The sequence below is a fragment of the Prosopis cineraria genome, unplaced genomic scaffold (assembly GCF_029017545.1).
Source record: "Prosopis cineraria cultivar Desert tree isolate PC_DT_omini unplaced genomic scaffold, ASM2901754v1 PC1, whole genome shotgun sequence".
In the NCBI taxonomy this organism is placed as follows: Eukaryota; Viridiplantae; Streptophyta; class Magnoliopsida; order Fabales; family Fabaceae; genus Prosopis; species Prosopis cineraria.
In genome coordinates, this window is record NW_026555332.1 from 27,132,683 (window position 1) to 27,148,178 (window position 15,496).

The window sequence follows — 15,496 nt, forward strand, 5'->3', positions numbered from 1 at the left end:
CTTTGAAAGGTATGATCCAACATGTTACCCTTAACTTTTCTTAATAGTTATTGCAAATGAAAGAGCAATTGAAAATTGTCTACTTTGCATATGAAATAATTATCTATTTTCAAAAGTATTCATATTTATTTGATGAATTAGTATCTTTGGTTTGGCTTGGATTCATTTAATGTGATGCATTCAATGATAGTTTTACCAAGCCAAGTGATACATAATCGAGTTCCATTGCACAATTTTAAAGCTTGATTGTTTTACTTTCCCGTGCAATATGCAGGAGCATATATATAATGTCCGCTCTGACATTACCAGGACAACACTCACACATCGTTGTGATAACTAGGATTAAATAAAATCCCCTTAAAAAGTTACCACAACTCAAAGGTTTGAAGATAATTAGTTTAAAGCATTGAGATCCCAAGAAAACTTTTTTTTTAATAAAGTTTGAGCTCAAACCATGGTTAAAAATTGAATAAGAACAAATACAAAAGCATAGGAAACAAACTACGTCAAAATTTAGCTAAAACGCCATTTTTCAATAAATACTGGTCCGTCCGTTGCGGCGTAAGCTGTGCACGCCGCGGTGGATGGCATAGAGGGACGAGTCCCTCGAAGGCCCAATGCGCCGCGGCGCAACAACCACGAACCGCAGCGCGCACTTACTATCATGACAGCAATCATCCCCCGAAGGCTCAACGCACCGCGGCGCGCACCTACTGTCATGACAGCAAATTGCTATCATGACAGCCCTTCGAACTTCCAAAGCACACCATTTTGCCATTCAATGTTCGATTTGAGCGGTTCAAGTGTCCACATGAAACTCTTTGAGCCCTCTAGCCAATGGCACTTGTTTCACACTCAAATAATCATCCGTTTAAAAGATAGACATCCAAACTCAAAATGGTTCGTTTTCACAACAAAACACACACCAAGGTGTCCAACTCACAATACCAAATGCCATTAGTCCCAGAGACACCTTGACTACCTCAAATGGACCACACACCGTATAACAATTTAATCATAACACACAATTAAGCATTCACATTCAAAATGACCATTGAAACCCTAATTCACAACAACCTAAAAGGGTGGATAAATTCTAACACACACGTCATTTGGTCATTTTATATAATCCACTTCAAATTCATCACGTGTAATTGTAACTTGGCCCAACACATATATAATTCACACATTATCCTTGGACCAAGGTATGCATACCTATGACATATCCATACAAGTGATATCCCAATATATGTCATGTTCCTAAGTTGGCAATATATATATAGACTATATTCATTACAATACCCAAAAAGGAGAAAGGGAAGATCTATACAATGATGCTCTTCACTCTTCAAATGCCCCTTCCTTCCTCTTGCCCCTACCGGAGCCCTCACCTGTAAAATATAACCATTGGGTGAGATAAACATCTTAGTAACCAATATAGTTCATCAAATGTTTATTACCACAAATAACCATGAAAAAGTATCAAAACTATAATAATAACAAGTATACCATAATTATGAGATGAGTATATCTTTTCACAATAAAACACATAATTTCACACTAGCATAATCATCTAACCACCGAACCTCTAATGCTCCCCGACATGAAACCATAAGCTCTTCTGAATCAATCACTTATTAACCCGAGCACACTTTCAGTGATAGAAATACTCGACCAAAGGTAATTTAATCCATTTATGGACTATGGTTTTTTCCTCTTCACACACTTGTGATAGAGGCGTCGTTGACTCCTAACCGCACCCTAACGGGTACTAAGGAGTTGCCACCCAGATATCCCATGGTAACAGTCCCATATAATGCTACACCGGATGTCCTATGGTGTCAGCCCAACCATATAGATTTTTCGCTCATATATCTCCACACAATTATCCCCACATATCTTAGGTGAACTTCTACCCTTTATGATCATGTTCTTTCACAATTTTCACCACTTTTCGTCACATTTCCACATCACAAACTTATATACATAGTATATACATATCAATTAAAATTAATAACCTTTTACAAATAAATTTTTCATGCTAAAATCATTTACAATGTTAAATTATGCACAAAACTCTTCAAAATCACAACTTTATCATTTGTAATTACTTCTACACAGTTAGAATAGTTAATAAACACAATAAACTATATGGCTACCTCAACCCTTTGTCACACAAAAAGGGTTACCGTGGCTCAATGTTAGCTTCACACGTTCTATACACATGATAAGGCTTGAGCATCGCTCAATCTACACAATCAAGTGACAATAATCAATTATCACTCCGGTTAACTCCAAATTCACTAGGTTCTAAGTGCTTATAACACCCAATTTTCTCTTTCTCACAACATCAACCATTCCTAAACACTCTAACCATCCTATTAAACATCCCAACATACCAAATTCGCTAACCAATGTCCCACATTGTCTCAAGATTCTCAAATTATACTTAGGGTTCGTCCAAACCTTTATCAAAAATTTTTAATCACCACAAAACTCATAAACTTAGGGTTAGAAACTTGATTTAACTCCCCAAGATTTTAAATAAACCAATGGGTTTGATCTAAACCCAAGGGAACCAAAATCAAAGCCCCCATTACCTCAAATGTTCAGATTTTTGCATAAAAGAGGGAGAAGAGGGAATGTGCAACTTACCCAATGGTGATTCAAGCTCCAAATGCCCTCAAAGTAGCCTAGGGATCGTGCCCTACCAGACCACAAGCTTTCCTCCGTCACTCTCTCGTTATCCCTCTTTCTTCCTTCTATTTTTGACATGTTTTTCGCGTTTAATAAGTGTAGATTTTGCATATGCGCTGCGGCGCATGGCACAGAAAGCTACACCAAACTTTAAACTTCCTTCCGTGCCATGGCCTACTCAAAAATTGACCTAGCATCCTTCTAAGGCTGTCCAAAGATTCAAAAACTATATTAGTTTTCCATAAACCTTGTTAATCAATAATTTATTTAAATTGACTAAATTACCCTTGAAAACACTGATAATTACAAATGGAGAAACTTAGAATGTTACAATATACTTATATTATATTTAATTAAAATTTTTTACAAATAAATGTTACAAAAAGGTAAACAATAATTATCATAGACATCTCAATCATATTGTACTTACAATGCTTAATGAATGTGAAGAAACTAAAATAAAAATGAACTTTAAATATAAAGAGAAATGGTCATTAAAAAATAAATTATTCATAAAAAATAATATTACAAAAAAATGCAAAATTAACTTGTCTAATCCTAGAACATTACTCGAATAGCAACAACTTTTCTAATCACTTAACATTGCTTAAAAAAAACTAAACTAAACTGTGACTACTTATGTTAAATGAATTGGATTGCCATATAAAAATTGTAAGACTTGCTTCGACATGGGGCGTGCATTTTACTTATGTAGACAATAAAAGTAAAAAAGATTGCTACAAATGTCAAAAAATTTACATGAACTTGCAAGAAAAAAAAAGTCAAAACCATCTTTATTAAAATACATTAAGCTTAACATTGTGCAAAAAATTAGTATATATCATTCAAAACAAAGTCTTAAACTTTCATAGAAAATCAAAAAGCAACGAAGTTAAACCTTTCATGTAGCTTCTAGAAAGTTCTCCTCTCAAACTCAAAACTCTTTAAATGTTTGATCAAACAAAACTTTGGCAAAACAAAATTTGCAAAGTATGATGCTATCTGTAATAAGTACTTTATCTATCGCCAAAACTTAACATGGGAGGTCACCTAAATCTGTCTTGAAATCCAACAAAAAATGAGCAAATCACGAGTCCTTAATAAAAGCAAAAAGTAACAGAGTTCTTTTCCATGTTAAGCGTTCTCGATGTCCCGTGACATTGGTGATTGAAATTCTATCTCCATAATAAAAAGAATTATACACACGGGATTGCAGAAAAGTGTCTGCCTCTTATAAGAAAAACATCTCTTCCTCCAAAATTTAATATTTAACAATATATTATAAAAAAATAAAGTGCCATATCTAAAACGCATGTCAAACAAAAATTACCACGCCAACATATGATTAAACCTCTGCCATTTTGTTGTTGCAAAATAAAACTGAACTGAACCAAAATCATAAACAACAATCACTCTCAAAATCATTAGTAGTTCTTAAACATAGCAAGTGGAAGGAGAACATGAACATAAAAAACTAAAAAATTGCAACATGAAATAAAATAAGGCAACTTGTGCTTCATTCATCTTGTTGGCCCAAAAAAACAAAAGATTCATTCATCCTTAAATAAATGAAGGCAAACCGAAATCATGGAGTTTAGTTATATGATACTAAGTCCTAGCCTAGCAAGATTACACAAATGCTAACTATCATCTGCACAATCGAAAGGAAGGAAGATATTCCCAACAATCCTAGACAGCAACAATTTGGTATCATGACTGATCTCAAAATGGGTGACCAATCAAATTTTCATGGACAAGGAGGTTACAACAGAGGGCATTTTGTATAGCAACTCCAAATTTATGCAGACCCTTGTTGTAGCAAACTTGGCACCCCAACCTTACAGCATTAATTTCAGCAATAGCTGGAGGTAAAGACATGTTCAAAGCAGTAAATCCACAGATCCACTAATCCTCAGAGTTCCAAATTATCCCAGCAATGACGTCACCACAATTATAGCAAGAGATTCCTTTGATAGTGAATCGTGCACTCTTTGACAGGTGTAAAAGAACTGTTATTGCACATTCTTGCACTAAATGTACCAATGAACATTTTGAGCGTGATACCCTGCATCATTCCAGCTTCCATTCGTCACTCTAAAAAAACTACAGATCACTTCATCCAATAAGTTAGAATGCATGGAGAATTTAATGGACAATAGGCACTACCAACAAATTACATCAATTTATTCGAGCTAAGAGACAAAAAAAAAAAAAAAAATTACACAGAATTTCATACTATTATAGGTTGGTCAAGGTGATCAATCGAACAGATTTGAAGCCACAATAAGCTCTGTGAGGAACTGTACATTATACTATTGATTGCGAAGTTAAAAAAGTAAAAAGAAAGTATATTGGGTAGCTTGAATAAAAGGGAGGTCACTAATAGGTCTATGGTCTTGAAGTTTGGGTTTTGGAGTTGTCTTCTCAACTTTAGCCCACTTTGTTTGAGGTTGACTGATAAGGGTCCAAGTCAGCATAACAAACCCATAATCACTTATCAACGCAGAAAAAGTAGGAAGATAACAGAATCAGATGCTGTTATGCAGATTATGAGGGATTTACCTTATTTAAATTAATTCATTGCTGTTATTTTAATTAATTATTGTTTTGTTTTACTGTTAGTAACTGTTAGTAGCTGAATAATAGGACCTTCACTGCGTTAGTGGGGTACCAACGTGCTAGTCAGTTATTTCCTGATTTTAGGCTAATTATCTGCATTATTTGATTTATTTAATTGTAATTTCTGGTTATAAATATCCTGGCTGGTATGACAGCGGGATATCTGAAATTAATAAACCTTGTTTTTCCCTTGGAGATTCTCCTATTTGGCTATTAAGTTCAGGAGAGTAAGATCCTTGCCCTATTTAATTTAATAGAATCCTCCTTTTCCTTCGTATTTGTCTTGAGCCCCTACCATTGACACTTGCTTGTAAGATGGACAACCTGTTTTTCCTTTCTTATAGAAGTAAAATGTCAGAGGCAAGCCAGCTAGTGGCAGAAGTTAGAATGAGGCCTAATATGAGTAGGTTAGCATCCTATGATAAAAGGCCTAATTTTTTGCTTAGCAACATTCTTGGCAATTATTTTTAGAGGATAGCTAAGAACTCTTTTCTCACTATATGCGCCAACCTACAACAAATTATAAACATTAGGCCTGTGAAGAGCAATAGAGAATTTGGATTATTGAACATAAAACAACTGTGAGGAGCAACATGCACAAAAATATCTCCATGCCTGTCAAACAAATTATTCCTAACTCATTTAAGAGGCTTACTTTTTCCTCATCATTGTGAAGGCCCTCTATGAATGCATCTACCTTTTTAGCATTTATTAATTCATACTTAATGATTATGTAACCTCTAATATTAGCATTTAAGATTATGAATAACCTCAGGACAAAATACAATAATAGCATAAGTGAGTTGTCTAAATATTAATTCTAGTTACTTTTACATTCCTAGTAAATAAAAAATGAGGATGAGGTACATTCTCCTTTGCAACATTGCTTGATCAGTATTTAATCAGCCACTATCTAGTCAAAGTCATGAAAAGTATAACCTTGCGTGCTAAGGTTCAGAATTGCTTTTTCAAATTGTCAGAATAAGTTTCAGATACCTTTCTAACTATAGCAGACTTTGGATGAGGTTCATATGTTCTTTTTCACCTTTTGGCATGGACTGTAAGGTGTATACTTGCTTGTGATACATTCAAACTTTTTTCTATAACTTCTAACACAAGCAATATCTAAAACAAATATATATTCTGAGCTAAAACAGATAGTCAAAAAAGAAAACTTATCCCTCAAACATTCATTCAACCATATCCCATAATTAAGACAACTAAAACAAACAAATTCAAAAAAAAAAACATTTAATGAGAGATAATGGGGCTTGTAGCAAGGCTCTCCTCGCAGACAGTAGACGAGAGATCAAAACATGCCATAAAAAAATATGTTAGTGTAGAGTTCATTTTTATGCACATCACCAGCATAGTTACTACAAAGCTTTGGCCTATCCTCGGGTTGGATATTTACTACAGAATAATCAATTTAATATTTCGCATGCGAAAATGAATAAACTGCAAAATATCAAAGCAAGAAGAGAAGGGATCCAGAACATGCTTTAATAAGGATTATTCTCAAAAGTGAGGAGTAGAAACAAAACATATAATCAATTACAAAGGAAAGGAAACAATATGCTAAGAAAGTATTTCAAAGAAGAAGCAGATCCTTCACAGTTAACATCACCAAAAAGAAAATTTTCAAGTCACAAACCCTTAGCTCCTTCAAATCATTATAGTTGAAAGTGGTCCTGATATGGCAAACCTCACAAAGCCTCTAAAATGACCATAATAGATGAGAAGCTTTGACCTATCCATACACCTTGCATTTTGATATGTACCCTCATCCACCGCCTTTCGTTTTGATTTTAGACCATCAGAGTTTAAAAAAGAAAGAAATATTTAATCCTCTCTTAATACTTCTATCACAACACAACCATTCTACCAAGAAAGTATTATTATTCATGCATCAAGGACACACGTTAATCTTTGGTTAGCATGTGGGACAACTTCTGCAGATGTAAATAATCTTACTCATAAGGAATGCAAAAAGGGTAATTGCTGAAATTTGGCAACTAATCTAGGATTGAACCTAAATCAAGCAAAAATAAGTGCAAAGAAAAACCTCTGCCATTCTATTTGTAAAATAAAAGAATTGAACTGAACCTAAATCCTAAACAGCAATTACCCTCAAAATCATTAATAATTCTTAAACAGAGCATATGGAAGGAGAACCACGCCAAAAGAATAAAATAAAACAAATGCAAGAACAACAACGCTGAGGTTTCTTGGTTGCCATTGAAGTCTAGAATCTAGAAGTAGTAGAACAAAGATGAATGGCTTTTCAGAGAAGTTCACAGTACATCTAAGGAAGCATGATTTCAAGGTAAAGTTTCAATCATTTTAAACAAAAAAACTCAAGGGGTTACCTTAATTCAAGCAATAGTGCAAAAAATGAAAATTGAAAAATAGAGAACTTAATACGAATACTAATATTGAGATAGACTATGCAAAAATGAAGAAGAAACCTGTGATGAGATAATTGCCAAAGATGATGCCGCTCCGTCATGGTGACCAATCGCAAAAAAGCAAGAGAATCTGAAAATGAAAAACAAAATTTAAATTTTTAAAAGGAATAACAAATATGGATAAGTGATAATGTAAAGTGATCTCATAAAGTCGAAGAACCTAGAAGCCAACGTCTCTTAGAGTAGATGTGGAGTCACCCAAAGCTGGTCGACCGTGAAGACGTCTTCTCCTCAATCTAACGAAAAAAGCGAGGAATAGTGAAGCAAGAAATGGAGAGCAACGCGAGCGAATTTGATGACATTCCAAGCAGATGACCAGATTTGACGATACTCCATATGCTTCGAAAAACACAGGCTCGAAGCTTGGGATGCTGAACTCTTTTAGTTGATTTGTGCATCAAAGGTAGCCCAAAGAACTTCATTTCTCCTTCCAGATTGAGGAAATAATGGAGGGCATCTACTCACCAAAATATGGCCGGCGGACACGAAGAGAAAAGAGAGCGGCGGTGCGGCTACCAGAAGAGCAGGGTTGATATAGTAAAAGATGAGGCCATTGATATAAACTAACGGGGGGAAGCGAAGCTAAGAAAGAAACCAATGAAAACCGAGAGGAAAGATCGGATGAAGAAACAGGAAAGAATGAGAGGGCACCGGAGGTGGAGTAACAGAAAAGAAAGTGGAAGAAAGATAAGAGCACACGTGAGAGGGAGAAAAAAGAAAGAAGAAAAAATTGGACGAGTCATGAGAGAGAGAGAGAGAGAGAGAGACGAAAGATATTGGAGTGGAGTGTGTGAAATTATTTTTATTTTATTATTTTATTAATTAATATTTTATAAAATATATTTAAAGAAAATGATAAAATAAATATTTTTTATTTTACTTTAATGCTTAAAAGTTTTTTTTATTTTTTTATTTTTTAAAATAAAATTTTATTTTTTTTATTTTTTAAAATATTTTTTAAAAATATGTTATCAAATAAATTTTTTATTCTCTTATTTTAAAAATTAAAAAAATATTTTTAAAATGATTTTCCAATCAGGTCCATGGAATCTGAGAGGTCAGGTGAGAGCAAGTGAGGAAACCAAAGCATCTTAAATTTTGAAATTTGAAAAACTTGAAGTGGAGGGAGAGAAATAATTAAACCAAAGCATTTGACCAGAATTTTTTACGAAGCCGAATGCTTAGTCCAAGTTAGTTTGTGAGAAGCAGCAAGCCGAATGTCAAGCTGAAAAAATATTAAATGAGCCGTCATTGTTCATATGAACAGTGAAAGTAGAGAGAAGCTGAGATGAGCCGTTTAGAAGCTGCAGCTTAGGAGGTTTTTATTTTATAGATACATGGATCCTCTTTTTTTTTTTTAAAATGAAATGAACTCTTATATAAGATTAATTATATAAGTTTAATCCAAAAAATTTTATTCTTTTTTCATGTATCAATTTGCTTAAAATATTTACTCAAGCCGTACACTTGTATTTTCTGTTTAATAGGCCACCATGGATTTTGGGCTAGATAAATTGCTTTGCTTTTGGTTTTTGTTTTTCGTTTTTGTTTCATTAAAAAAAAAATCTGAGCTACAGTTATGCCTTTGCGCATTTTGTGCAGAAAATGGAACTGTTTAATATAGACCCTTTTTTTTAGTTGGGATCAAATTTTGATCACTGTTTTTTTTTCTGAAAAAAAAAATCAATTAGGATCCTTTGAAATATTGCAATTAAGACCCAAAGCTTTATGAAAAATAATACAAGAGAAATTCTTAAATAGATTGACAGTATTACGTCATTTATGGTCTATTCAATAAAAATATAATATTTAGATGATATTAAATATAAATTAATTTTGATATTAACGATAATAGAAAGAAAAAAAAATAAATTAATTATGCATTCTATTATAAGAAAAAAATTAATTAAAATAATATCATGTAAGATTTATTTAAATGACTTGTAATATTTTAATTGGACAGACTATAAATGCTATAGTGCACCCGATCTACATAAAAATTTCTCTTGCTATAAACCCAAGGTCTTCGATTGTAATAAAATTATGTATGTCAATTACTGAAATACCCATTTTTCATTGTTTTTTTTTAAAAAAAAAAAAACTTGCCACCATTATTATGGGCAATGGCTACCAAATCCCCATTGCTGCGGGAAGACCACACTGCCACCGGAGCTTCGATTCGTTAGTCAACCATAGGAGCAACACTCAATTAATAAAGGGGATGGAGTATGAACTCATGATCTCTTGTTGGTTTACCAAAATTTTGACGATTATTGAATTAACAAAGTCTTTTATAATCATATTGTTCATTGTAATATATATATATATATATATATTATAAATTTAGTTTCAAATTTTTTTTTTAAAATAAAAGTTGTTAAGTTTCAAAAGGGTTAAGTATTATTTTTATTCCTAAATTGCACACGAAAGATCACAAATACTCATAAACTCAACTATAAGTCAAATCTGTCTTTAAACCTTATTTCCTTCATCATCACCCTAACTTTAAAACACTTAATGTTCGTTAGTTATTAGTGAATCCCACTATTTTTATTTTATCAAGTGAAGGGTTATTTTTGCCCCGCAACTCAAATATTTTATAATAAAAAAGGGTTAATGTTCAAATTTGCCTTTGTACTTATTTTTTAGAAGCGTTGGACACTTTATACTCTTAAGTGAAGCAATTTTTTTTCTAAAGTATTTTTTTCAGGTGCAATAATGCCCTTCTATCAACTAGACGTGACATCCACCATTATGTGCTAATGTGGCAATTCATGGGGCCTAGGCAAACCCCATTTGACTCTCAGATAAAATAATGAGCAGTGGCAATGTCATTGATAGGGATATCGGCAAGAGAGAGGGAAATAGAGGAAGAAGGAGAGGGAGCAAAGAGTGAAAGCCTGAAAGAGCTGCACGGAGCCCTTTCTGTTGACAACTAGCCACAACCTCGTGTGTTGTACGGTTGGCTAATTCAAGAAATGTATATAAACCAAATGGCAATATAGTTCAAATAATGCTAACCACCATAGTATGTGACATGTGGGCAAAATAATTAAAGTGCAGTTTAGTAAAAGCTACTGTCACCATACATATTAATGTATAATCTGCAAAAGTTGTTTAGGCCAAAAAGTTTATTATTATTACCTCCTAATTATTTATTTGTAATTATTTCAACTCTTATAATTTATCCTCAATTCATATTTTATCCAAAATAGCTCACTTCTTATCGTTTTATAATTGACAAAAAACATAAGATGTCCTGTAAAAATTTATTTACTTAAAATGATTTATTATGTCTCTTTGATGCAAAGGAAAAAAAGTTTGGGAAAAGGTGGTGGGAAATGGGCTTTAAAATGAGCCTCAATTCATTCTTGAGAGTGCAATTTCCTACATCTTTTACATTTTATATTGACCATTGAAGTTATAGGGACTTACAAAATATAATTGACAATATGGATGTCATGTGTCTCTGCGTTGCATAACTCATAAACTCAAAAACTCCCAACCCTATCACCTCCGTATATTTTTCACTCGTGTTCCTCCAATACGACTCCAACAACACTGTATTTCCCTTATAATACATTCATGTCTAATATATTCAAACCCAAAATGTCAGGCTTATAATTTGATCACTCAATGATAGAAACAACCTCCTTCCATTTCTCACTATTTTAGTCTTAACCCAGCAAATCAGCAAGGACAACTATGGAGAACTATATATACGCACCCTTCCTATTCTGACTCAGGTGAGTGGTCTCCTTGCTCCAGAGAGGTTGAATTTGAAAATCCTCTACCGTGGAACAACCAACAATCACCACCCAATTATAAAGCTAAATTCATGTGTAGCTATGGCAGAAAGATCCAGCTTCATGGCTAAGACAATAAGCTCTCCCATGTCAGCGACGAGACCAAGATCCTCGCCGTTAACCTCAACATCAAGTTCTCCACTGTGATTTCCAAGCTCTCCATAAAACTTGAAGCACCCAAATTTAAACCAGGGGGAGGTCTTGGCGGACCAATCATCTCCCCATCATCATCATCTTCTGCATCAGAACCTAAACCAACAGGCAGTGGAGGAGGAAAATCACAATCTAAACCCTCTATCATGAATAGGTCCCTTGCACTCTCATCTGTCGCTCTGTCTTCAACCTTAACCCTCTGGTTTGTTTGCTTCACTTGTCGCTCTCTCTTACCATACTGGGTATGAGCTGCTATGATGGCATCATCCTGTTCCTAAAAAATTTGGTCTTCTTTGATGCACCAGGGACCTTTAATTCTGTTGGGATTGTTGCAAATCCTCTAAGGACTCTTTGAAAAGGAAGAGCTGGAGGATGAAGTGCAGAGTCGATTGGGAAAGGAGAGAGCGTAATTCACTTCCATTCATGCCACGTCGCTGGTGAAAAAAAAAAAAATAAGGATGCCATGTCATAGGATCAAAGAGGGTCAAAGCTTATAGATGAGATGCCAAATCAAAAGATAATGGAGCCCACATCATGACACATTAGCATAAAATGGGAGAACTAACGGTTGACTAATAGAGGGGCAATTTTGCCCCTTTAAAGAAATAGTTTAGGAAAAAAATTGCCCTACTTAAGAGTTCAATATGTCCAGCGCTCCTAAAAAAAGTACAGGAAAAAAATTGGACCTTACCCTTAAAAAATATTTAAAAAATAATGTGGGGATCCACTAACAATCAACTAACAGTGAGAAAATGATAAGGTTATGAAAAAGAAAATTTTTAAGGTTGATGGATAGAATTGAATTATAGTTGAATTTATAGACATTTGTGTCCTTTCATGTACAGTTCAAGAACAAAAATGACCCTTAACTCATTTTAAAAGTATTGTTGTTAATTCCTTTTAGTTAATTTGTCAAAATTTGAAAAATTACTTGTCTATTCAAAGATCTTTCCAATGACAATTTTTTCAAATTCAAACTTCAACTTATCAAATTTTTTTTTAAAAAAAGTTGTCAAATATTTCATATCGAGATGTTACCCATATATCGGTATGGAAAAGAAGCCATTGGATGTAAATTTGAAATGAACGAGTGTGATTAAAAGATGAAGACGAGAAAACTTACCTTTTATATCAGTATGTCACTAATATACCAGTATGTAATTTTCATACTGGTATGTACTAGTTACACTGGTGTGAGTGTGGGTTTCTTATTTATCTATAATAGTCTCAATCATACCGATAATATGTATTGATACCGATATGTATAATACACACTAGTATAATCATGCCATATCGATATGATTGTGGCATCCATAATAGCCTCAAGCATACCAATCTGTGTATTTGATATCAGTATTTATATTACATACCGATATAGTTAAGACATACTTGTATGCTTGTGGTTTCCATAACAGCCTTAATCATATTGGTATGTTGATTTGATACTGGTATGTATAATACATATTGGTATACCGGTATTATTGTGGCTTCCATAATAGCCTCAATCATATAGGTATGTTCATTTCATACTGGTATGAAATCAATATACTGGTATGAGTTTGGTTTTAAATACTAACTTATAAATCTTCTAGGTGACTTGTTTGTCACCCTATTGTATGTGGTTCATTTACTCTAGGTATCATGTTAATTTGCTTACCTGACTTGTTTGATATGACATTGGCTTCAGAAAATTCTAAGTGTAAAACATACCGATATGAAATCAACATACCGATATGAGTTTAGTTTTGAACACTGGCTTATAAATCTTTTAGGTGACTTGTTCGTTACCCTACTATTTGTGGTTCATTTACTCTATGTATCATATTAATTTCCTTACTTGACTTGTTCTATATGACATTGGCTTCAGAAAATTCCAAATGTATGCTAGTTTCATTTTCGATGACTTGTTTTGAACCTTACTTTGTGTGGTTCATTTCCTCACAACATGATCTTTATGGCCCTACCTTACTTGTTCTTTACAACACTAACTTCAAAAATTCCAAGTGCTCATAATGACTAGTTTTAAGTAAGGATGACTTGTTCATTAACTTACAAAATGTTGTTAGTTTTCTTACATAATTTGTTCATTACACTACTCTTAATTGACATGGGAGTACATCTTTATACTTTATTTTCCCTATTAAAGACAATTGCAAAAGAACGTAAATAACTAAATTCATTCCCATCCAATGACTTCTTCATATATATATATATAAAAAGAAAAGATAAATTCCAAGCAATTTCATGACAATAATAACATGTCAAAATAACATTGATGTTGTTAATTCAGCTTTGCCTCTTCTTGGCATTGTCACTTCTAAGAAGTTGCAGCACAACATCACGTTTGGAATTCTTCTTATGGCTGACAGGTATCACAACAATTCAACTTTAATGTTATAGACATTCTCATTAGAGTAGGATGGACTTGTATACCCATCTTCATGAAAGGGAGAGTTATCCTATAATTTCAGCCACTCAATGACGTGAACCCTATAAGATCTCCTACATAGGCAAATAGTTTTGGTCAAATTGCTTAAAAAACTAAAAGAAGCTATAATAATGGAAAGTCAACATATTAATGAACGCACATATCAATTTGGAGATTAACTTGTGCCCATTTAACATCCTTCTCAAATTCTTCCGCATTCTCAAATAGTTAGGGTTTCACTGCACGCATCAATTGGTGGTTAGAGGAAGAACCCCGACCAAAAAAAGCTACAAGGTTAGAGGCAACGGCTGACCTGGTGGTCACTCCTTCAATGGAGATTGTTGGATGACTAGTCTAGCAACGGAGACTTCATTGATAAACTTTGTTAACCTTGCTACGTGGTGCCTCGTTTACGAGCTCCAAAACTTTCAAGTAAATGTATGCAAGACACTTTTCTTCTCGGTAGTTTTAAGGGTAATTTTGTCATCTGACTTTCAAAATTAATTTCATATCAGAGCCCCAACAATGGAGTCATATATCAAAAAGTTTGGAGTCTTCTTTTTTATTATCTTTGATCAAAGGTCCCTTTGTGAAATTTTCCCTAGTTCTAAAGGCTAAGCATGCAGCGGCCGAATTTGGGAAGTGTGCTGGTCTAACAACTTAGATGAAAATCAAGTCTGTCGAGAAGTCCCGCGGTCTCGTGCCTGGCACTTTCCTCCTACCGGGTTCTTAAAAGTAAATTGCGATGGAGCTTTCAATCCCAAAAATAAATTAGCTGCTATTGGGATTATTTGTAGAGATGAATTTGGCATCTTTAAATGGTCTTTTGTTAAAAAAATAAAGTCTCTACCAGCGTTCATGACCGAGGCAATGGCACTAAGAAAGGCTTTATTATTGGCAATTGATCTTGGTAATAGCAAGATCATATTTGAAAGCGACTGCTCCGCACTAGTTTCTTGTGTGAATTCTGGTCGCTCTGATCAATGTGAATGGATGAGTGGAGGCGTGGTTCTTGATACCTTGGACCTTTTGAGATCCTTGGTGAGTTCTTCTTTAACTTTCACTCGTCGTGAAGGTAAGCGGATCATCTAGCTGCTGGACCTTGTAAGGATGTGTAACTTTTTGGGTGGGTAGATTCACCATCACTTCCTTTGTCAACCTTTTTAGCCGAGGATATCAACAAGGCCGAGCAACTCAAGAGCCAACTTCCTCTGTCTGTTCTTAGATCTGGAGTTGGCTGACTTCTTTTTTACTGCTATTTTTGTTCTTGTTGGCGTCTCTTTCTTTGCTTTTTGGTTGGCTTGGCTTTCTTTCTTGTTGGCTTT

The 15,496-nt window shown here is 34.0% G+C and overlaps 1 long non-coding RNA gene across 2 annotated transcripts; it reads right to left on the minus strand.

The window, feature by feature from the left end:
• Positions 1–4,187: 4,187 nt before the first annotated feature.
• LOC129312626 (uncharacterized) lies at positions 4,188–8,517 on the minus strand. Of its 2 annotated transcripts, none has more exons than XR_008593640.1 (3): positions 7,945–8,517; positions 7,785–7,854; positions 4,188–4,762 (listed from the first exon to the last, which is right to left on the minus strand). It is a non-coding gene; the product is annotated as an uncharacterized LOC129312626 (long non-coding RNA). The 2 variants fall into 2 exon arrangements; XR_008593639.1 differs by having other exon boundaries at positions 4,188–4,800.
• Between the last annotated feature and the right edge of the window lie 6,979 nt (positions 8,518–15,496).